The sequence below is a fragment of the Lonchura striata genome, chromosome Z (assembly GCF_050655825.1).
Source record: "Lonchura striata isolate lonStrDom1 chromosome Z, ASM5065582v1, whole genome shotgun sequence".
Taxonomy (NCBI): Eukaryota; Metazoa; Chordata; class Aves; order Passeriformes; family Estrildidae; genus Lonchura; species Lonchura striata.
The window spans coordinates 80,470,197-80,492,736 of NC_140740.1; the positions used below are offsets into that span (position 1 = coordinate 80,470,197).

General features: G+C 39.9%; 1 protein-coding gene across 13 annotated transcripts in view; it reads right to left on the bottom strand.

Annotated features, from left to right (window-relative positions):
* The window catches only part of CDC42SE2 (CDC42 small effector 2), an 81,893-nt gene extending 59,669 nt beyond the window's left edge, over nucleotides 1-22,224 (bottom strand). For 5 of the 13 annotated variants that reach the window (XR_014951043.1, XM_021530395.4, XM_085566049.1 and 2 more), the window contains exons 1-3: nucleotides 22,078-22,224; nucleotides 21,247-21,303; nucleotides 7,490-7,570 (exon numbers count right to left, since the gene is read on the bottom strand). The gene's annotated coding sequence lies outside the window, so the exon portion shown is untranslated. Of the gene's footprint in view, nucleotides 1-7,489; nucleotides 7,571-21,246; nucleotides 21,304-21,426; nucleotides 21,691-21,754; nucleotides 21,911-22,077 lie in introns of those variants that run through there. The other 8 variants (XM_085566058.1, XM_085566054.1, XM_077790031.2 and 5 more) reach the window with 7 other exon arrangements.
* Between the last annotated feature and the right edge of the window lie 316 nt (nucleotides 22,225-22,540).

Sequence of the window (22,540 nt, forward strand, 5' to 3'; positions counted from 1 at the left end):
TTAATTACAGTGCTTTTCTGTGCCTCCCATCCCTCTTCTGCCTAAGGTAATTTATGTATACATAAATACATATACAAAGATATGCTGTTAACAAGTAACTATCACCCATGTAGTCTTCTTTAAGAGAAGGTATTCCACACATCCTCCTCACCACAGTAAAAACATCTTTCCCACAATACTAGCACTAACTTGAACAAACTACTCTTAAAAAGGGAGCTAGGGTAGCCTTACTATCCTCATTTTTTAATTCACTCATATTAACTAAAAAGCAAACAAAAACCCACTGAAGCTACAGAAACTCCCCACTATTTTCCTGCCTGAGACAATTCGAAAGCAGCATTGCTTTTCCACCTGTTAATGGGGTTTAAAGAAATTACACTTTGATGCCATCCACTCTCAGAGGTCTTCCAACTGTGCACCAAGAAGTCAATGTGCCCAGGATGTATAAATGCAGCCTCTGAACATGATTCATAATTAAGGCCCAGCGTGACTGACAAAGTAACTGTTGACAAATACTTGAAACAAAGTTTAATAAACCAGCCCCAAATGGAAGGTCAGTCATGCATAATACAGTCAGCGAGAGGCCGATCAATTATGCAACAGGAATAATGGAAATACTGGCCTACTTACCCTTCCTCTCCAATTTACTCACTAACAGAAAACATTCCTGGTAGGATTAATAACTAGGAATGAAGAATGACTAGAAGGTTTAAAGACTGATTTCAGTGCAATTGAAATTTCATTTCAAAGCAGAGAAAGACTTAAGACATGTTTCTTTTGAATTGCAAGATATTTCTTCACTCATTGTATTTTAAAAAGAAAACTACATAACTAAGTGATGCCTCATGGTAAGCCTAGTATGATATGAATGAAGCATATTCCAAGAAACTAGATCAGTGTTTCCTGGACATAAGACAGCACACAAACATTCTGGTCCAATAATTCTGGACATGAGTAGACATGCAAATTAGGTCTCTGTGAAATGACAGAAAGGAAGCAAGAAGTCTGTAAAATCTGCACCTCCAAAGCAAAATGTTACTAAAATTTTCAAGACAGATTCTGAAACTGTGCGAAACTCTGAACACGTGTATATTGGAACACACCAGTCCATAAAGGGACACAGGTCAAAGTGCTTTTCCTAATAAGGACATAGACAGTAAGCTACACATAATATTAATAACAAAGCTAGAATACAATCCATTCCACACCCCTCAGTGGGCTGTACCAACTGCTGGTCTGAAAGACAGACTGCAAGACTATTTTGTGAGGCAAAGATGAACTTGAAAATTAATTTCTGCCATTAGCACAAGTGCTTACGCTTTCCTTCTTTATACTGGATCATTCACATGGGAGAGAATAGGATCCTTTCCTTTCAAGAAAATGGATAGCTGCATGATTAGAAGCTCCACCCAGAATTCAAGAACATTTAGACATGTTAATGGAACAAACAGATCTCCCCTGCTTGTGCTCACTTTCAGCCAGTTCTTTGATTTCACAGGGGCTTTTCTCTGTCTCTGACCTACCTAACTTACTAGGTTTTGAGTATTTCAAGTAACTTCATGCTGCAGAATAGGAGTGTTTAATTATTTCATAGCTATAGCAATCTAATCTGACTGTGTAACGCCAGGGCATCATCTGGCAGCTTCAGTGAGTGGATGGTATCGCAGATACAAACCTGACACACAGCAGACAAACAGTAAGCACTGAACATAGCAAGGACTATTAACACTCAGCCCGGGCTGTCCCAAGAAACAGGATGTCAATGTTCAAGTACAGGACATCCAGGACATTTGTCCTTGTTATTCACTCTGCAGAGAGCACTTTGTCCCAAACATTAAGTATTGAATGGACTTCAGGGCATTTTCCATGGCAATGTGATCATTCAAGGTGGAAAAAGACAGAATTATACTCTTATGCCTCTTGGGCTTTGTGCCATAACTACAAAATGACTGATTTTTTTTTTTCCCAGTATAAAATCAAATATTAAAAAAACCCAAAAAACTGGTTGCAAAGTACAGTGTAAGAGGGCAGGACATAGGTTTTTCAGGAAGTCTAATTTCCCACTGTACATAAGATTAGCCAATTTAAGAAAAAGCTTTAGCATACAACTTCCAGAAAGGAAAGAAAGTCTTACAGTAGAGAACTACTCCATCTGTAATACAAAGTGGATTCTATAGCAAATTAGAAGTCCAATTATAAAACTCCAAAAATGAAAAATCTCTCAGATTTCAGCATTTCAAATTACAGACACTGGACATCATGCAGGTGTATTTCCCAGCATAATTCCTTTGTGGTTCTTGTGCTGTCCTTCTCTTCCCCATTACAGCACAAAGAGACAAAACCAGTTTAAGTATCTAATTTAGACATCAACCAATATTCCCTACACACTTTTCTATCCTCCTTTTTGTTTACTATTCTCTGCATACAGACAGGTATAATGAAATTTGGTTTCCATTACTTACTGAAGTAATTTGAAGTACTTATAGAAGTAAATTAAGTCATATCCATGACTCATTGCAATTCTCTAATTGACAGACTTTGATTCCTAGCTTTCCTCTGTTTTCTGGTTTCCAATGCCAGAAAGCTGCAGAGAATTTGTGCTTCGTGTTTCACATACTGTGAAAAATGAGAGCAAAAGGACTGTGGACTTTCACATTAATATAGCTCAGCTGGATAAGCTATGTTCTACCTTGAAATGGAAATAAAATGTTTCAGGGAAATAAACTAAACCATTTCTGAACACTTATGTGAGAAGCTGGATCAGTCACATAATTCAGCTGCATCCCAGTGATTTGACCCAAGCTTAACAATGGAGGAAGTGGAGGACAGTCAGATACAAATACAGATGGTACAAGAGTCAGCAGTAATGAAATGTGTTGTACAAATGGGCATCTGAAATGGAGTAACAGAAGAACAGTTTTCTACTTGTATTACTTCAATTACTCTACAGGATTAATATGATGATATGAATTTAGAAGTTAAAGGTAGTTAAGCTACAGTGGAAAACAAAATCCTTCATGACATAAAATATTGAGATCCAACATCTTATGTGGGTTTCTTCCCTTTGCCCTTAAAATAAAAGCACTGAATTAAATTTCAATTATGTAAATGAACTAAAATTTCTCTTTATGGCATTGCTCCAAATTAATGAATCAATTATTAAACTGAAAGTTAGACTCTAAGAGAATTAATGTGTGGTGGATGAAACCTAAACATTTCCTTACACAGGAAACTAAAATCTTAAACAGAAAAGCCAGCCCATGGACCCAACTTGAAAATCACATAGTAGAAAAGCAATGAAACATGAAAGACATAATTGAGATTTTGATGAGTGTTTTTTCTAAGGTGGCATCAAGATGTACACACAACATATGAACAGTCCACCAGCATTTTAGGGTAATGACTTCTGGATGCAAAGAGTAATGCAGGAATGTTGCACCAGCTTTTACTGCTAGAAATGGATGGAACAAAGGCTTCCTCACCAAACTTAAGAAATTTACAGATTTGACACTACCTTCACAAGACAGAGGTTTTTTCCCATCTTCTCCCTCACCCCAGTACTCTAGATCTCTAGTGAATTAGCAATATGAGAATGGAAAAATTGAGAAAAACACTTTTTTTTTTAATTTCCTTCCAGATTTTTCTGAGCTTTCTTTTAGCAGTTGGAAAGTGTATGTTTAAAAGCATCGTGAGGCCAGATGAGGAATATACTAACTATGAAGAAGAGACACAAGCCTAAATACTTCTACTTCACATGACTGGAAGTACATCCACAAAGCACATGGTCAGAGTCATGCGACAAAAGCCCTGGCACATGAACAAAGTCCACCACACAACTGCAGTGAAGCAGGGGAAGGAAAAGTTGCTGGGTTCTAGTCAAGCAGGCAGCAGGAAATGGCATTAGAGCACTGTCCATCACTATCTTACACACTTTCAGTTTCAGAACCTCAAAAATGCAAGAAAAATGAAGAAAAATATTAGGCTATAAGGAATTTTTTTTTTTTTTAATCTGGAATAGGCCACATTATAAGGTTTTTATGCAGATTTTACCATCACCAGCTTCATAGCTGCCAGCAAGGCAAGTCAGGAAGGCTGTACTTCCTGATCTATGATTGAAGCTTCCTGCAGACACTCCTGGAGCTTGTACAGAAAGGCCAGCCAACAGGTTGGGAACACCCACTGCACTTCACTTGTTTCTGGCACAAGAATGAAACACACATATTTTTGCACTGCGGAGTTCTCTTTGCTTCCTGTCTGCTCCTGCTCCAGTGGGGATCACCACTCACTGAGCACTGCTCCAGAAGTTCTGCTTCTTCCCCACTTGCCTTCCTGCACCAATTGTCATCCATCCCTGTGCCCTCCTGCTGCTGCTTACAGTACAGCCCTTACTTCAATCTGGTTTTAAATAGTTCTCTTCTTTTCCTCCAAGTCATCTTCTTTCAAACAGACATCATCATCATCATCATCACCTTTTACCTATTCTTATTACTCCTATATATGCTACCCCAACTGCCTGGTTCCTTCTTCCATCTACCCTCACAGGGCAGTATTTTTCTGGTTGTGAATTTTTATGGGGTTGGCAGTTTATAAAGCTACTTAAAAATTACCTCAGCGTTGGGCTAGTTACTACGATTGGGCTACTGTTCCTTTCTCTCTCCCCTTTCCTGACAGAGTTGAAAGGATGGATTCCCCATCTGCAAAGCCAATTCTCACTGTGCGGTGAAACATTTTTTCACATGGGGGCACACAAAACATCTGGGGATGCCCCTGGGTCCCAGCAGCAAGCAGCAGGCCAGAGGAGGAGATGCAGGGTCAGCAACAGAGACTGCAGCTCCTGCTCCCAGTCTGGGATGCCGTTTATACTTCAGTTTCTCATGCTAATAATACAATCACCTTTTTGTCACATGCCTCTCTAGGGTAAATTCCTGTGCATACTTTCTTCTTCAGACTCCCTGGCAGAAACATTTTACAAGTAATAGTGAAATCAGAGCTAAAAAGATCAGGTGATAATGGAAAGGAAGTGCACAACATGAAGGATAAGCCCGAACACGTCTGGTATCGTCAGTCATACTGAAAACACTGAACTGACTGTTCAAAGGAACATGGGGGAAGGGAGACAATGAAACAGAAAATGTAACACTGACCAGTATCTTAAAATGTAAAATGTAATTTTACTAATACTTAAACAAAATTCAACATACTAGAGTATTTTTAGGGTAAAGCATAAATTTTTTACCGGTACTTGAATTACATACTACATGAATGGTGATTAGAAGCAGAGAGTAAGGTACAATAGAAAGACACTTAATTCCTGAAAAAAAAATTGAAAGCAAAGCCTGGAAAACACTATATGGAGAATTTTTGCAATATGTTCCACAAACTGCATCTCTTTCTGAGGAAACCACATGTTTAAGAGATTTTTATGTACATTTCCTAAGTACATTTTAGACTCAGTTCATTTGGATTTTTAGACAGTAAAATACGAAAACAGTAAAGAAAAATATTAAAGGATCCAGGAGCCATTGGCCTTCTTGGCCCCCAGGGCACACTGCTGGCTCATGCTCATCTGGCTGGCAGCCACTGCCCCAGGTCCCTTTCTGCCTGGGCACTGTCCAGCCACAGTGTACCCAGCCTACAGCAATGCAGGGTTATTGTGGCCAAAATGCAGGACTCGGCACTTAGACCTATTAAACTTCATCTTGTTAGACTCTGCCCATCCATCCAACTGTTCCAGGTGTCTCTGCAGAGCCCTCCTACCCTCCACAACAGATCGACACAGCTTAGTGTCATCTGCAAATTTACAATGAAATACTCAACACCCTTATCCATGTTGTCAGTAAAAATACTGAACAGAGCTGGCCCAACACAGAGCCCTGAGGGACACCACTGGTGCCTGGCCCCAGCTGGATGCAGCACTGCTCACCAGCACTCTCTGGCCCGGCCATGCAGCCAGTTCTGAACCCAGCACTGAGTGCTCCTGTCCCAGCCGTGGGCTGCAGCTTTTCCAGCAGTGTGCTGTGGGAGACAGTGCCAAAGGCCTTGCTGGAGTCCAGGTACACAACATCCACAGCCCTTCCTGCACCCACCAGGCCGGTCACCTGGTCATAAAAGGAGACCAGGTTGGTCAAACATGACCTACCCCTCCTAAACCCCTGCTGGCTGGGTCTGATTCCCTGGCCATCCTGTAAGGGCTGCGTCATGACACCCAATATAAACTGCTCCATTACCTTGCCAGGTACTGAGGTCAGGCTGTCCGGCCTATAATTACCAGGATCCTCCTTCCCACCCTTTTTGTGAATGAGTGTCACAGCTTCCAGCCACCTGGAACCTTTCCATTGAGCCAGGGCAGTTGGTAAATTATGGAGAGAGGCTTTGCAGCTCATCTGCCAGCTCTCTCTTCACCCTGGTGTGGACCCCATCTGGTCCCATGGATTTATGAAAATCCAAGCAGCTCAGCAGTTCTCTGACTGGCTCCTCTTGGACAACGAGGACAATTCTGCTGCCTGACATCATCAACCAACCCAGAAGGACAGCTGTCCTGGGGACAATCCATCTTCCCACTAAAGACTGAAGCAAAGAAGGCATTAAGCACTTCTGCCTTCTCCTCACCTGCAGTTGCTGAGTTCCCTCCCTCATCAAGTAAAGAGCAAATGTTAGTCTTACCCATCCTTTTACCATTAATATATTTGTAAAAGCATTTTTTATTATCCTTTACAGAAGTCGCCTGAGCTTTGGCCTCCCTAATTTTTTTCCTACATGCTCTAGCATCCCCCTTAAATATTTCCTGAGAGACCTGACCCTCCTTCCAAAGATGATTCATCCTCCTTTTATTCTTAAGTTCCTTCAAAACCTCCTTGCCCATCCAAGCTGGATGTTTACCTTGTCGACTCGTCTTTCAGCACACAGGGACAGCCTGTTCCTGTGCCATTATTAAAGCCATGAAAGTTATTACACAAAGAAAACCAAAAGAATTTTGTCATCTTATATAAGAATTAAGCATCAGAGATCTATTTAGAAGCCTTAGTTGAAACAAAGGAAGTGAAATGTGAAATACATGTAATTAGCAAATCCATCAGGAATTTTCCTTGATATGAAAATTGGGAAAAGACGTAGAAGTGTATGTGGCTGCACATACCATGAATACCATGGTATGTTGGGGCAACAAGACAACAGTTTGTCAAAAATAGTTTGTTAAATTAATTTCAAAGTACCTGGACCTCCTATCATATTCGATATGAACATTAATATATTTTTATTATGAGCACAAAGAACAACTGAATATCATAAGTCTGTTGGAATTCTTATCAGGGGCTTATCAGGGCCTGCTTAGAGCTCACAAAAGGTGCCATGAAGCCACATTAAATATTATTAAGGTTAAAAATCTATATCATGCTTTGATGGTTTTAGTATCACAATGAATATTTATAGATCTGTCATACATATTTGCATCAACATTTAAAGTGAATAGTAAACTGAAAGTATTGCCTACCTGAATTTCCCAACTTCTGTTACTTTCTTTAAGCAGCAAGTTTCAATGAAGATATCCCCAATTCTAAAGAGTGATGCAAATCTGAAAAAACAGAATTAGGTTACTATCTGTTATAGCACCTATTCCAAACTATTCACAGTGAAGAGCAATGTAACTTCATAGTTCCAGGAAAAAACAGCTACCAAGAGGGAGAGTCAGGAGTTCCTCCAAAGCTTCTCCTTTGCAAAGCACCACAAGTGTCAGAATGACTGAGCTACTTCCACTTGTGAATGATTTCAAGGATTATAACTATCTTGCTTACAGCACTGCTGAAAGAAACTTTCACTGACTTGTGCACTCTCAGATACTCCTAATTCTTACATTCCAGTATGATTACACACTGTTTAAAATACATAAATAATTTATATATATATATATGTGTGTGTGTGTGTGTGTTTGATATAGTTAAATGAAGTAAATAAGGAGCATGGGTACAACAGCAGTACCTACTTAGTCTTGGCTGCATCCTTTGCTAGGATGAGACTTTTATAACAGCAGAGGTGTGGAAACTGTATGCATGTTCCAATGTTATTTTTGCAAGATTATAGCTAGGTACCTTTCTTAGTGATCAGATTTCAAATTTCTGGTAACACCAGGTAGTTCAGGGAATAATTGTTTTGTACCAGTTCCAAATAATAAAGCAGTTAAATGACACAAAGTGTGTGAGGTTTAGCAAACAAATTTGTTACTGAATCACGTCCATGACATCTGCTACAGAGTTCAGCAGTTCTTAGTTAAAGGAAGGATGGATTACAAGTACTGCAGGCAATAACAGAAAAGAAAGACATTCATGAGAGCTGGCTTTGAGTGACAAGAAGAATCACTGCTACTTGAAGTAGTACAAGAATATTTAATGCTGTTAAAACTCTATTCAAAAAAATCTCAACCCAAACAAACCAAAACACCATGGTATCCACAGAACATCTACCTGCAATCATAGTCATAACGGCACAGATATACCAGAAATGGGTTCCAAAACAGACAGAAGATGCCATGAGGGAAGCTGAAAATACCAAACAATCTAGTTCATACTTCAAATGTACATATAAAAATAAGATAAATGCAGTAGCAAATTAAATTTCGTACATTTCCTGTGTTGCATATGGCAGTGTTTTGCAGATTTTATTAAAATAACCAAAACAAACCAAAACAGAGCAAAACAATTCCCCAAACAAAAAGTTCCACCTCCCTACCACACTTGAGATCCCCAGTGTTTAACTTTCCTGCTATATGATGAGGCATTTGCTGGCTGACTTCTAGTGGGGGCTTTTTTATCATATCTCAGCCCTTCCTTGCTCACACACTAGGGAACCAAGACTTCTCTTTCTTCTCAGACTGACATAATACAGATTTAGAAAGTAAAATTAAGGGGTTTTTATCTTTACCCATGTTGTTTTCAGAAAATATTGTCGAGAAATTATGGACTAGAAATGAAGAGCTAAGGCAGACAAGAGCAGGTATAACAGACTATAAACGCAGAAAAATGGTTAATGAAAAGAAAAATGTTGTGAAGGAAAAGGGGTAAACTTGTCTGCACAGCATTGCATGTCAAGAGCTGTGAAAGTCCAATATAAGCAAATAAAATCCTTAAAGCTAGAAAGGCAATCGTGTCTTTTTAGAGTAGATGTCAACCTTATGACAGAAGTACCTTTGAAATTTAGCTACCTTCTAGTTTAAGATTCCATGGACAATATCTGATACACAGGAGAAACAACTCATTTAGCTGAAGTTAAATACAGACCTCCTCACTCACATGCAATGCAGCTAAGTGAAAGCAAAGTGGAGAAAGGTTCATATTAGTAAATTCCACTGAGAGAAAACTGCATTATGAGAAATTAGCAAAGAAAACACATTAATAGCACACATAACATCCTAAGCATGTAGAGACCAATCTGTATAAAAATTTTAAATATGTAATAACATTTATACAAATGAGGTAACAGTAGGTATAAGAATATCTGTATTTACAATCTCTAAGCTAAATGTCTTCCTCCACCCCTCTCCTTAAAGAAAAGACTTCAAGACTTTCACTAAACTTCAGCATTAGAAACGTGGGGCCATGCTGTAAGAGCAGCAGGACAGAACAATGAAAGCCATCCTTGTACAGTAACATCTTAACAAGTCAGAAATGAGATGATCTGAACCAGTGGTTGCAAGTCATCATGTCACAGCTATTTAGAATCCCAGATGTATGAATCCTGGAGACTAAACATACATCCTAATGGACAATTTAATTAACAAAATCATTTCTATAAATGGTAGAATTTTGGCTTGAAAGGCTATTAAATAACAGCAGAGTGGAAAAAGCAGTTGTTTGCAGGTACTGCCAAGGCACACTACTTATGCAGCTGTGCCAACTTTCTATTAACTCTCGACAGTTTACTGCAGACTTGCCCATATCACATTCATTTAAAAAGCCAGTTATAACAAGCATTTGTCTAAGTGGTATTATTTGTGTGAGAATCTGAAGCTTTCTGCTTCTCTGAAGCCTTGTTTTCAAGTCTGTATTTCTAAATAGTAATCACATTACTATATACATTACTGATTTGATTAGTTACAAGAAATCATTAATGTTGCATTAGTGATTAACAGGTCACATTAATAGGTGATTTCACTGTCATCCTGATATTATCTGCTTAGATGATTTCTTATTTTACTTAGTCCTTCCCAGCTTACAAGTCACATTAGCTTTTTATGAGTTCACTATAAAATTTGTGTATGAAACAAAGATAAAAAAATGAAATCAACACGGTAAATGAGATATGGGTGCCAGTAGGAAAGTGAAACACATCTATCAGTGTAGTCCTTCCACTGAAAAGAGACATTATTTTAGAGAACCTCAATGCCAAAGCAGTATATTTTAATTAAACAGCTACAAAAGCATCATAAGCATCAACAGAATTGAGAAAATTAGTATTTAAGTATTATGGATTTAAGTATCAAATCCAGAGAGCAGAAGCATTACTGTAGTTCCACAACATTTTCTAAGTTGTTTTCTAATTACACAAAACAGGTTGAAATTTGATACAGAACTTGAAAACACAACACACGTACACTGTAAACTTTAAAAATGTATTCATGCCATAAAGAAGGATATTTTCTAAGCTAAAGAGCCCATGAATTTACAGTTCATGAACAGTTAAATAGCCTGCAAACATTCGGTCCTGTCCACTGGAAGGAAAAAAACAGTGAACTTCAGTAGTTTCACTGTTTTCCATTAGAAGATAAAAATCTAAAGTTTGCATTGGGTTTCACTGTCTTCATTTGAAACTTTTTCATCATTTTGAGAGTTATTAAAAACAGAAATGGAAAAAATGCCAATGATTTATCTTGCACCTAAGTAATTTTTATCTCCATAGACATATACCATATATACACACAGATTTACAATCATCATTCTATTCTAGTCAAAGGCAAAGTCAGATACATACAGAAAATAACAAGACAGCCCATAGAGCATATTTTATAATTTCACTATGAAGCCTGTAACTGGTACAGCAATTAATTACACAGAGCCACAATGAATGGAGTCAGTGAAATGTCAATGAGTTTAGAGCTGTGAATATTTGGCACCAAAATAGACATACAGTATATAACATTAAAGATACGTTGAAGAAAATCATGGAGGTTCATTTTAGTTTCTCCCATTACTATTACAGGGTTATAAATTTCAAATTCAGAGTTCCTTAAGAGGACAAACTAGAGATGGAGTTTACACTTAAGGTATGTTTTTAGCAGAAGGACACTGTTTCTTAAGGAGAAAGATACTTCTTTTCACCAATTTAGCCCTACAAGAGAATTTGGGACAGCAGCTTACTTAAACATACCTCAGAATGCCTTTTCCTCATCGCAAACACTGTTCTCAAGAGATCCTCAGAAGATAGCAACACCAAGACATTTCAATACTTTGTAATGCTTGCATTATCTTGGTTAGCCTACAGAAATTCCCCCAAGACAGAAAAAAAGGCAAATAATTCTCCCAGAATTAGGAGAAGGAAGGAATTGTCAGACACCCAGAAGATGGGTGTCCAGGTCATGTTTATCTGTACTGGCATCAGGCTTTCTATTTCTCCTCTTTCTAATGAAATTCCTTGGCTCATCAGAGACACACATGCCCGCTTTAGAAAATTAACACATAACACTGCATGAACACACTAGGGAGAATACTGAAAAGTACTTTGGGGTTAGAAGCAGAAAGGGCAGAAATTCAGCTACATAAAAGGGTGAAACCTTGTATTTCACTTTAATTAGACACACTGAATTTTGAGTATGGAGAAACTCAGTATGTGTTACAAAGTTTGAGAAGCTAAATCTTTCTAAAGTGGAAGAAGAAGTATTTGTAGATTAGTATTTCTATTATTTTACGACCCTAAATGCTTTTCTTTTTTAATATGCAGCAGAAGGAAGTGCATTTAGTAGCATGCTTTTAAGAGCAGGTACTCTGTTTCCACACCTGCCAATACAGACTTTGAAAACCTGACATGAGTAACTTCACTGATTCATCAGATAAAGGATGTAGTCTACTCGAATTTTTTCTTCAAAATCTAGTATGAGAAATCTGTCTGCTTTAGATCATCCAGGTGACAATCAATCTGTGTGGTACTACAGATCCTGCACCTAACAGAAGCAGACAGGTCAAGGAAATGATGGAATGAAAAAAAAATACCACCCGAAACTACAACAGTTCACTGTCTGAAATCCTACTGACCCTCAAGTTTTTTATTTTAAAGAGCTTTCAAGAGAGATAGTCTAGTGGATGGTAAGTATCCTTCTCCTCAAAAAGCAAAAATGGACCTAGCAAGTCACTAGATATACAAACGACAACACTGCATGTTCAGCCCTTGCAAAAAGAGCCCTGAAAAAGCAGCTTGCTTTCCTAAGGCAAAGATTGTCAAAGCCATCACTGCCCACACTTGCACTCTCAAAAGGAGGCCTGGCATTTTGAAGGAAATATATCACAGTAATAAGCATTATTACTATGACAGATTGTGTACAACAAGTGAATAGCATTGTAAAAACAAAATGCACCAAGTAATGTGAATGCGCACACAGATGGCTCAGATCTCCAGATGACCTCCCAAGTTAAGAACAGTCTGAATGTTCATGTCACTCCAGGCTAATTGCTCTGCTGGTGGCAAAGGCAGCTCTGGTGAACCAACACCCCATCCTTCTTGGTTGTTTTGCTCTAAAGTTTACCTATGCAATGAAAGAGCCAAGAAGCCCATTCTCTCAGGCAGTCTTACAAAAGTCATAATGACTTGGTCTGCATTTTGAACCCATATCAATGCCTGTAATTCTCAATACCAGTGGGTCAGTATTTTTAAGCCAGTAAGTTATTGCCAGTAATTAAAACTTCATAGAATCATATAATGTCCTGAACTGAAAGGGAACCACAAGGATCATCATCCCACTCCTGGTCCTGCACAGGACAGCCTAGAGAGTCACACCATGTGCCCAAGAGCATTATCCAAACACTTCTGGACTCTGCCAGGATTGGTGCTGTGACCACTTCCTAAGGGAGCCTTTTCCAGGGACAAACACACTATGGGTAAAAATTCTTTTCCTAATATCCAACTTAAACCTCTCCTAGCATAGCAGCTTCATGCCATTCCCTCAGGTCCTGCCACTGGCCGTCATAGAGATCAGTGCCACTCCTCTTGCCCTCACAAGGAAGTTGTAGACTGCAATGAGGTCTGCCTCTCCTCAGTCTCCTCCAGGCTCAGCAAACTGAGTGACCTCAGCTACTCTTTGTATGGCTTCCCCTCTACATCCTTCACAGACTTCATTGTTCTCCTACTTTGAGGCTTGAGACAATCAATACAGCAATGGGGAAAATAAATCATTCTTCATCCAAGTCTCCGATTTTTCCAAGTTTATTTAGACTACAGTAATAGAGAGACAAGAAAAGTCAGCTTTAACTTTTCTCTTGTCCACTTTTCCTACAAATTCATAGGCATTTATAAGTTTATCTGTAATCAGCACTAAGGGCAATTAAGAATCAGATTCAGAGCAGAACACAGTTCTTTATTTAAAAAAACCTAAGCTAGTATTGTGATATTTCAGAACTAATTCCATATCTGAGAAAACAACTGCAAGTACAAAAGAATCCAAATATGCTTACCCAAAATCAAACACCTTAAACATTCACAGTGCTTTGAGAGAAATCACTATCAGTAGCAAGTTCTCTTGGCAGATATCTCTAGCTGTAACACAATGACTTTTAAGTCTATCTGTAAGCTCTCAGAGAGAGATCAAAGAAATTGTGGAGCTTCTTTTCTAGTTTAAAAGATCATCATATGCCATTTTCTGAACATAAATAAGATTCCATAATTACCCATATTTTAGTATTTCAGTAGATTTGTTTCAGAAACACACATACGCACACAAAAAAATTAAAAATTAGACAATAGGGGCTTTTAATTCCATTATATTACTTTGTTTTTAATTAAGCAAAGAACATGCAGTCAAAGAACACGCATGTCAAAGAACAAGCAGTGCTAGTGCCACTGAGCATATGTAATATTAACAGATTCTGTTAATGCAGATTCCAACTTTAGCGTTCCTCCCACATGCGCACACTCACATTACCATGGTGATCTGCAAAATTTGCTGCCTGGGACTTCAGAACAGTACAGCATTTGACCTCAGCATCTTTGAATAGATACTAGCACAAATTAAATTACATTTTAAAAGACATTAAGTCACAAATAGTTTGATAAAATTGTCTGTACAGAAGAACACTGACAAAAATATTTGAATATGATCTCAACCAGTAGAAACAAAGCAACAAAGCTTTCAGATCACACTTTCTGAAAGAAAAGACCTTGAAAGAAAAAGTTTAAGACTTTTAAAAGCGAATTAGCATATATACAGCATTAAAAGCATAATCTAGAAACACCCATTACCTCCGTGAATATTTGAGTACCTATCTAATCTGTGGAAGCATCACTTTCAGAACAACGTATTTTCTTTAATGGAATTCCTAATTTACATACTATTTCACTAAAATGCACACTTCTTTGGACTATCAGAGGTCTGTGCCTGCTGTGAGTTTCTCCCAAGTGGGATCACTCTTGATGCAGTCTCCTTTTATCTATCACAATTTTTAATTGAACTAAATAATAATAAAATAATCCTAAGAAATAAGGATCATCTAACTATGAATACATATATATCCTGACAACAGAGAGGACAAAGGACTGGGAGCAAAGGTGCCCCAACCAAATAATAAATACGTTAAAAATTAAATCCACCACAACCTCCAGCATCTGTATTTTTCTGTATATAAACCGATAATGCTCACACTTTGGTCTGTAAGCACCTCTGGATACAATTACCTGCAATTCTACTGAAGAAATGTAAGAATTAAGACTCCACCATAACTGTTAACTGCTGGTTGATGGCCAGTATCACTCTTGCAAATGCATTCTTGCAGAGATGCAGCTAACTTCCTCTGCAGACTTTAAATTGCAATGAATTCAGGATCTCAGGGAAAGCTTCACCACTAATTTAATCATAGCTTGGGTTTGACCTGCAATGCTTTAGAGCTGAAAGGAGTCACCACTCCTGCTGACTTTCCAGGAAAGGCTTCTGCTAAGTGTAAGTGCCACTTAACAATCATTCATGGAAAGTCAAGGCGCCAGTGCGGGGATTTAGAGGTTCTTCTACAGGAAAAGCTTAGAGGAAGCTTGGATACAGTAGACTCTAGAGGATGATCCACATGTGAAACTGTCTGTACTGACATACTGCCTCTTCAAATTCACCTCATTGCAGTCTCAAGTTGAACCAAGATTTTTAAAGAGTACCCAAGAATTGGCCATTTAGAAGGCAGCTTAGGAAAACAAGGTGTAATTATAAGAAATAGCAGAGCTGAACACACCTAGATTTATCCTTTAAAAAAAGTCCCTATTTCAACACTGAAGGACAGACTTGATTACAAGCAAGGGTAGCAAACCCTGACTGTAACCAGTGACATGCTCCTACTGCGAGCACATCATCTAAACATTTGTGCAAGATGAATTTTTGATAGGACAAAACCATCAACCAGCCAAAAAGAAATAAAATAACAGAATGCATCAAAGCTTAGTTTTCTATTACCTCTGAAAAGGTAATTCCTCACATATGCTTGAAGACAAAACCAAAAAAATCAGATGAGCGAGGAGTGCATGAAATACCAAAAATAACACTTTGGTGTTATTTGGTGAAGACTACTCCCTGCTCTATTTTTCCTCCCCTTAAAAACTAGATGTTACTTAAAATACACATTTTAAGCCTTTCTTCCAGTCCACTGTACACTGACTTTTTGAACATGTCTACACCAAATAAAATAGGTAAAGTCCTATTTCTGAAATATTTATATTTAATTTTGGCTGAAGGAAACAGCTTCTACTGTATCTCAAAATCTGTTTACGCAGTTCAAGTGAACAGAACTACTTAACTTGAAACTACATTCTCACATCAATTTTAGGTTTTTTTAACTGTATCAAGGCAGAACAAAGCTTATAAAACTCAGCTTACTAGAAAAGAACTTCAGTGCAAATATACAAAGATACCATTCACTTGAAGGGTTAAAAGAAGAAATAGGTAGTTGAGCTCAAGTGAAAAATTGTTCTCAGGAAGCTTTAAAGGAGTAGGTGGAATTCCTCTAGCGACTGGTGTTTGCTGCTAATAGCTGCATCACATGGGGCCAATTAAAAGAAGTGTTATCAGACAGTACAAGACTTATTGAATATGAGCTGTAAGATAAAAGCAACCAATAAATGTAACAAGACACTTTCTGCATATAATATTTCAGTACTAAGCAGCATGACTGTTTTGACAAGGAAGCCAGCTGCAAATTAGAAAAGCCCTATTTTTGCAAGAGATTTAAACAGTTAGTCTCCAAATTCAGTGAATGAGTACAAAAAAGATTATTTAAGGTCCCATTCCAAAAATTAAGCATGGGAAAAGTATATCAAGCCCATACAAAGATAAGCTAGAACTTTAAGACAAAAAAGGTACTAAATTTAAGACAGAATTCATAAACCTCAGTCTGAAGGTACACATTTATTTTTTCTATGAGGACAATTGGGATTTTAACTGGGGAGGTTTTGGTGGCAATGGACGTTCTATTCTGTGAAAAGGAAGTTTTTGTAAGGAAACATTTTTGAACTCTTCGTAATAACTGATAAAGTTCAAGGCCCATACAGTTAGAAAAAAAGAGGTTGAGTTGTACAGCGATTTATAAAAAAGTACAAGATACCAAAATACCCAGCAAACCATGCAGTCTGTAATCAGTTACTTGGCTCATGCAGAGTTTTGCCCTTGTACTGCTCATATACTGATAAAAAAAAAAGCTCTCTCTTTTGGCCTAAATTGATAGAGATACTTAAAATATTTTATCCCTGCTTGCCTAAAGTGCAACTCAAAGCATTTTAACTGTTTAGCTGTGAAAAGTTACCAGATCAGAGAGGTCATCTCCATGTGCACTTCTCTCCCAGCATTACTGTTTAGACCAAAGTTTCTCTTTTTCTATAAAGATGAACTGTAATTTCTCCTCCAGTACCTCTTCCCCAACACAGAGGCACTGTTTTATACAATGCAAACAAACCTCATCACAGGCCAGCACACTTCTGTTACAATTTATGGATGGTGGGGAAAGGATTCAAATTCTGTCCAGTGAAGAACTGAGGTAACTTTCATAGTAACTATGGTATCAGATCAAGGGCACAGGCAACTGCAATTCAATAGGCCTTTGACATGACTAGATGCCAGCCTATAAGAGGATCCCTACTTTCAACATCAGCAAAATAAGTAAACTATTGGACGCAACTCACATTGCACGAGATCCATTTCAGTTGTTTGTTGAATATAGTTTAGCCATAACACAGAAGCAAGCTGTGTAGCAGTTCCTAGCTCTTCAGGCAGTGCAATTATCAGCACTTAGCTTTCTCCCATGCACCACTCATGCACTAATACACATGCAGACAGAAGGTACCACAGAATCACAGAATATGCTGAGTTGGAAGGGACCCCCAAGGATAATCAAGTCCTACTCCTAGCCCTGCACAAGACATCCCTGAGAGTCACACCAGCAACTCTCCCTCTGACATCTGACAAAAAAAATTGCAAATCTGACTGGACAGAAAACTAAATAAATTAGAAGAGAAGATTAATATATTTCAGTTATGTTTCAGGAAGAAGCCTGCTAAACCTGCTAAGAATTTCATTTACACCTTACATCTTCCTCTTACACCTCCTTCCTAAGCCATTCTGTTATGTGACACTGACAAAGAGCATGTAAGACTGCTCTGAAGCAGGTCTGCACTCCCTTACCTTTGCCTTCTATATAGACAAGGCAACCCCTCTCTTCCCCTTGTTGTTGAGGTGAAGCAGTCAACAGAAACTACTGCTCCTTTCTGAGCACACACAAAAATTCCATTTGAGAAAGACCACACGAGTCCTCAGGCAGAGTTACCCATCTATGTAACAGGCATTGAGCCAAGACCCTCTCATAGGACACTCACCAGCCTAATTTTCCTACATTCACTTTGCTACTCTTAGGCAGCTTTCTCGCTGCTGAGCTTCCTGCTCAATCTGCCCTTTATGTGAAGCCTCCACTTAAACACGTTCACTGCAGCTGTTTGATTGCTCTTTTACCCACGTTAAATTGCTTCAGGATGCCTCTCCCTCGAATTTGTCATCATGAGACACTCATCATGCAAGACAGACTTGCTTCATCAAAATAACATGAAACCTTTAAGTGACTGTGAATACTCAAAAGCCTCTCTTCAGATAAACTGATTTTCTTTAAAGAAAAATTAATCCAATCCACCCATCTCAAGATCAGCATCCTTCAGAGCAGCATTCCTCCTCCCCCTCTCTCCTTCATTTTCCTCCTAGGCTTGGTAACAGAAAAGAACACCATGTGCCTGCTTTTCTAGTGCATCTGCATCTAGTCTATTCAAAAAATAAAATAATTTGTTTGTGTAGTGATATACACTTTGCTTCAGTACTTTTTAACACAAAAGTAATACAGCAGCTATAATAGAAAAATAACTCCTTCATGTCAACCCAGCTAAATATACTTTGAGCACTGATAAAACTGGGTTGGGAGACAGGCATTCATGTTTCAGCAGTCAATTGTCTACAGTCCTTCAGAAAGCATTTTTAAAGCATGAAAACAGTGATGAACACTTTCACAACACCCTAAGTTCCTCTAAAACTCTTTTTAATCACTACACAATACAAGGCCAGTATTAAAACTAGGAGGCACAGGATGGCTAATATTAAAGTTACGGTAGCAACAAACACATTTTAATGAATATGGCACAAGAAACAGGGGCCACACTGGCCTTCATCCACTTTCTCTATCTACACGCACACAGAGGCGTAGAACGAGAAACACACACCCAGGGGTAAGGCGGTGACCAAAGATAAGTGTTTACATGTATTTACGTAAGGCAAGTCTATAACGCTTGCTAGAATCATAGCTAGGAAATACAAATATTGCACTAATGAATTATATGATAAACTGCTATTCACTACCTGGATCCAGGCTGTCAAGAGCTGCAACTGAGTTGCTGAAAACTGATTTGAAAAGACAAATTATATCACTCAAAAGTGAAAATTAGTCTCATTTGAATTCTATCCAAGCACTCACTGACACTGACCAGAACCCAGTGGGTTTCTGTCCAGAGCTAAAACGAAACACGACAGAGCATGCAAAACAGACTGGCACAAGATTTTCCTTAGCAGTATGGTATGCTAAGTTTACATTTAATTTGTCAAGCTAAATTCAATGAAAATAAAGTAACAATAATAAAAAAATTTCAACAGAAGCAGTATCTCAAGGGAGTACTTCAACACCAGGGTTCTTTTTTTCTTTACTGAATAATTTAATTCCACATTATGCTTCATGCCTAAAAGGTAGGTCTATAAATCACATTAAGCAGAGCAAGTATCTCAGTGCTATTCCTAATAGTTAAAAAAAATAATCCTGAACTTCATTAAACTGCCACCTCAAAGATGTATCACAGGATGAAGTATGCTCCCCCTGTCAGTGGTGTAAAGGAAAAAATGCACTATTTTTCTAGTAGTGCACTTTATAATTCTAGTGACGAGAAACTCAAGAGGCAAAAAAAGAAGCCCCTTCACCCCCAACTCAGGGTCAAAAGGTCTGGCACAAATATCTTAAGGGTTTGCTCAAGTTAATGGGTGTTACATGGACTCCTCTGCAGTGGACAATCAATTACAGCAACAACTGTTGATCAGCACCATTTCACCACCAACAACCATTACTCCTAGAAAAGCTCCAGTTCCCCTACTGTTGGGCAAGGAGACAAAATTAGACATTTAATCCTTCTTGTTTACTGTAACAACTCTATGGCACATAATCTGATTTTTTTAAAACCATTTTAGAGTTAATATTTTATCACTGCAATGAAACCTCTGATATACAGGTTAAAAAAGGTACGGTAAAATATACAGAAAGTTGGAACACATACTCAATTTCTCATCTTCTTTTCCTGTTTCTAAATCAACTCAGATTTTTTTTTTTTTTACTTGATGGGATATTTGAAATCTTTCTGTCTTTTCTCTATTGTGATCAGCCACCATGTCCTCAATACTTCCCATAGACCACCAGACTGCACAGCAAACCACCAAAACACTCACAGCATCAGAATTACTAGCAGGCTTCAAAAGAAATTTATTTTGTATGGTTATACGACAGTACAAGTAAATTGACAATTATTTTTTTGCAAAACAGAACAAAAGATATTTTAACTGTAATATTTCTGTACAACCTACATATAACAGCTTCTGAATTCTTTGTTCCTCTGGTGCACAAGTGCCATATAACACTATATGGACCGTGTGATGTAATTTGTAAGCTATACAACTCCAGCCCAGATATAGAGAAAATTCATCAGGAAGTGTCTTGAACATTGAAATCCTTGCTAGCAAAATCACTTTAGATGCCCTGACAGCTATATCCAGGTTACAGCTTCTCACTCAAGGTAATGGGAGAGCCCAAATTTAAAAGAGCAGTGATACAGCTATTGACATACAATGAAGTTTATGTATATACTAAATTTGTACAGTGAATTATCTCATTGCTTATTTGATCTGCTACTAATTTCATTAGTGGTTGTAGTTATTTGCTTGATCACTACAATTTCATCTACAATAGTCCTTTTCACCCTTCAAAAAATCCCATTATTACAGTAGAAATTTAATATTTAATTACATCTTCCAAAAATGCATCTGTATTTTAACACTGTAAAAAACAATTCAGAAATATATATATATACCTTCAATGAGCTGCTATTAATCAGATCACCTAAGTAAAATACTTGACAAAATATGCCTTATGAGTGAGGAGAAAGCAGCATCTAACCTCATTTATTTCAATCAAATGTAGGGAAACACACTAGTATTACACTTAGCAGTATTTCCTATACACTGATTTAAGTCTAAAAGGTGACTGTCAGCCCTGGAGGATTAAATAAGATCCATCACACTAACACTTAAAGCAAGCACTTAAGGCATCACTTTCTCCCAGATTTTCTTTTTTATTTTTTAACCCGTTATTGCAGTCTAGGAGAGACATATCTACGCAAAAGGCATGGGAAAATTCTGCCTAAGGTCTCACTTAAATTACTTCTCAAGTTTTTATCTCGCGGACATGAAATAATAATTTACCAATCCAAGTTCGGAAACAAAACTGGAAAACTTACAGTTTAATGCATATCCAGCTTCAGAGTTAAATGTCAGAGGGCCTCTGGAACGTTCTCCTATGGAAGAGTTACAATTCTGGTAAGCGCACAGGGTCCCACGCACGCAGCAACTGACCGAAACCCGCACGCTCAGCCCAGCAGACAAGCGCCACATTTCAAACAACAGCTGTTAAGCGCTACCTCTCTAGATGCGCACCAGAGCCATTGCTGCTGCACCCCGGCCGGGAGGGCCTTTTCTCCTCCCGCGGGCTCCGCACGCCGCTCGGGGACGCGGATGGGAGGGACGGAGGCGTCGCGGCATCCCCGCCGCGGCACCGCGCCCTGTGCGGGCACAGCCGGCCCCGGGCCCGCGCCGCACCTGCCCTGCCCCCGCACGCTCGGGGGCGCATGGCATTACGAAGAACCCAAAAAGTCCACCCCCCAAAACAAACCAAATCATCAAAAGAAACCCGACAAAACCCAGGGAGCCCAAACCCTCTTCTTTTTTTTTTTTTTTTTAATCGCCCACCACAAAATTAGTTGGTCGCTCCTCTTTGTCCGAGCGTCAAGCGGGGGATCAGGGCTGAGCATCACCCGCCGCGCCCGCGGCACTGCCCGCTCCCGAGGCGGCACGGCCGGAGCCTCCCCCGCACCGCCCCGCCCAGCACCGGCCCTCGCTCGCAGCTGCCCGGCCGTGGGGCCGGCGGTGCGGGAAACACCGGCGGCGCAGCACCACCCCCGCCGCTCCCAGCGGGGCCCCGGGAAAGGGAGTGGCCGCAGCCCGGCCCGGCGGCAGGTACGGGGCAGGGTGTGCCGAGCGCGGGGACCGCGCAGCCCTGCCCCGCCACTCACCGCTGCCCACGGCGGCGCCCGCTCCTTTGTGTGCCCGCCGCGCCCCGGCACCTCCGTCTCCCGCCGCCGGGCGCCCCGCGCTGGGGGCGGAGGAGGACGCAGCCGAGATCCGCGGAGGAGGAGGAGGAGGACGCAGCCGAGATCCGCGGAGGAGGAGGAGGAGGACGCAGCCGAGGTCCGCGGAGGAGGCCGCTGCCGCCCGCCGGTCACATGCAGCGGGCGGGCGCGGCGCAGGCTCCCGGCGGCTCCCCGGGCGCCCGGCCGGCGGCGTCCGGGGCGAGCTCGGGGGTGAAGATGGCGACCTCGGCGGCGCGGGGAGGGAATCCCCGGGCCGGCCCGCTCCCCTCCGCGCTGCCGGCGGGGCTGGGCGCGCCGGGGAGGGGAGGGGACAAAGAGCGGCTGCCGCTGCCCGTCAGCGCTATCGCGGTGCCGCCCGCTCCTCCTCCGCCGCCTCCGCCAGTGC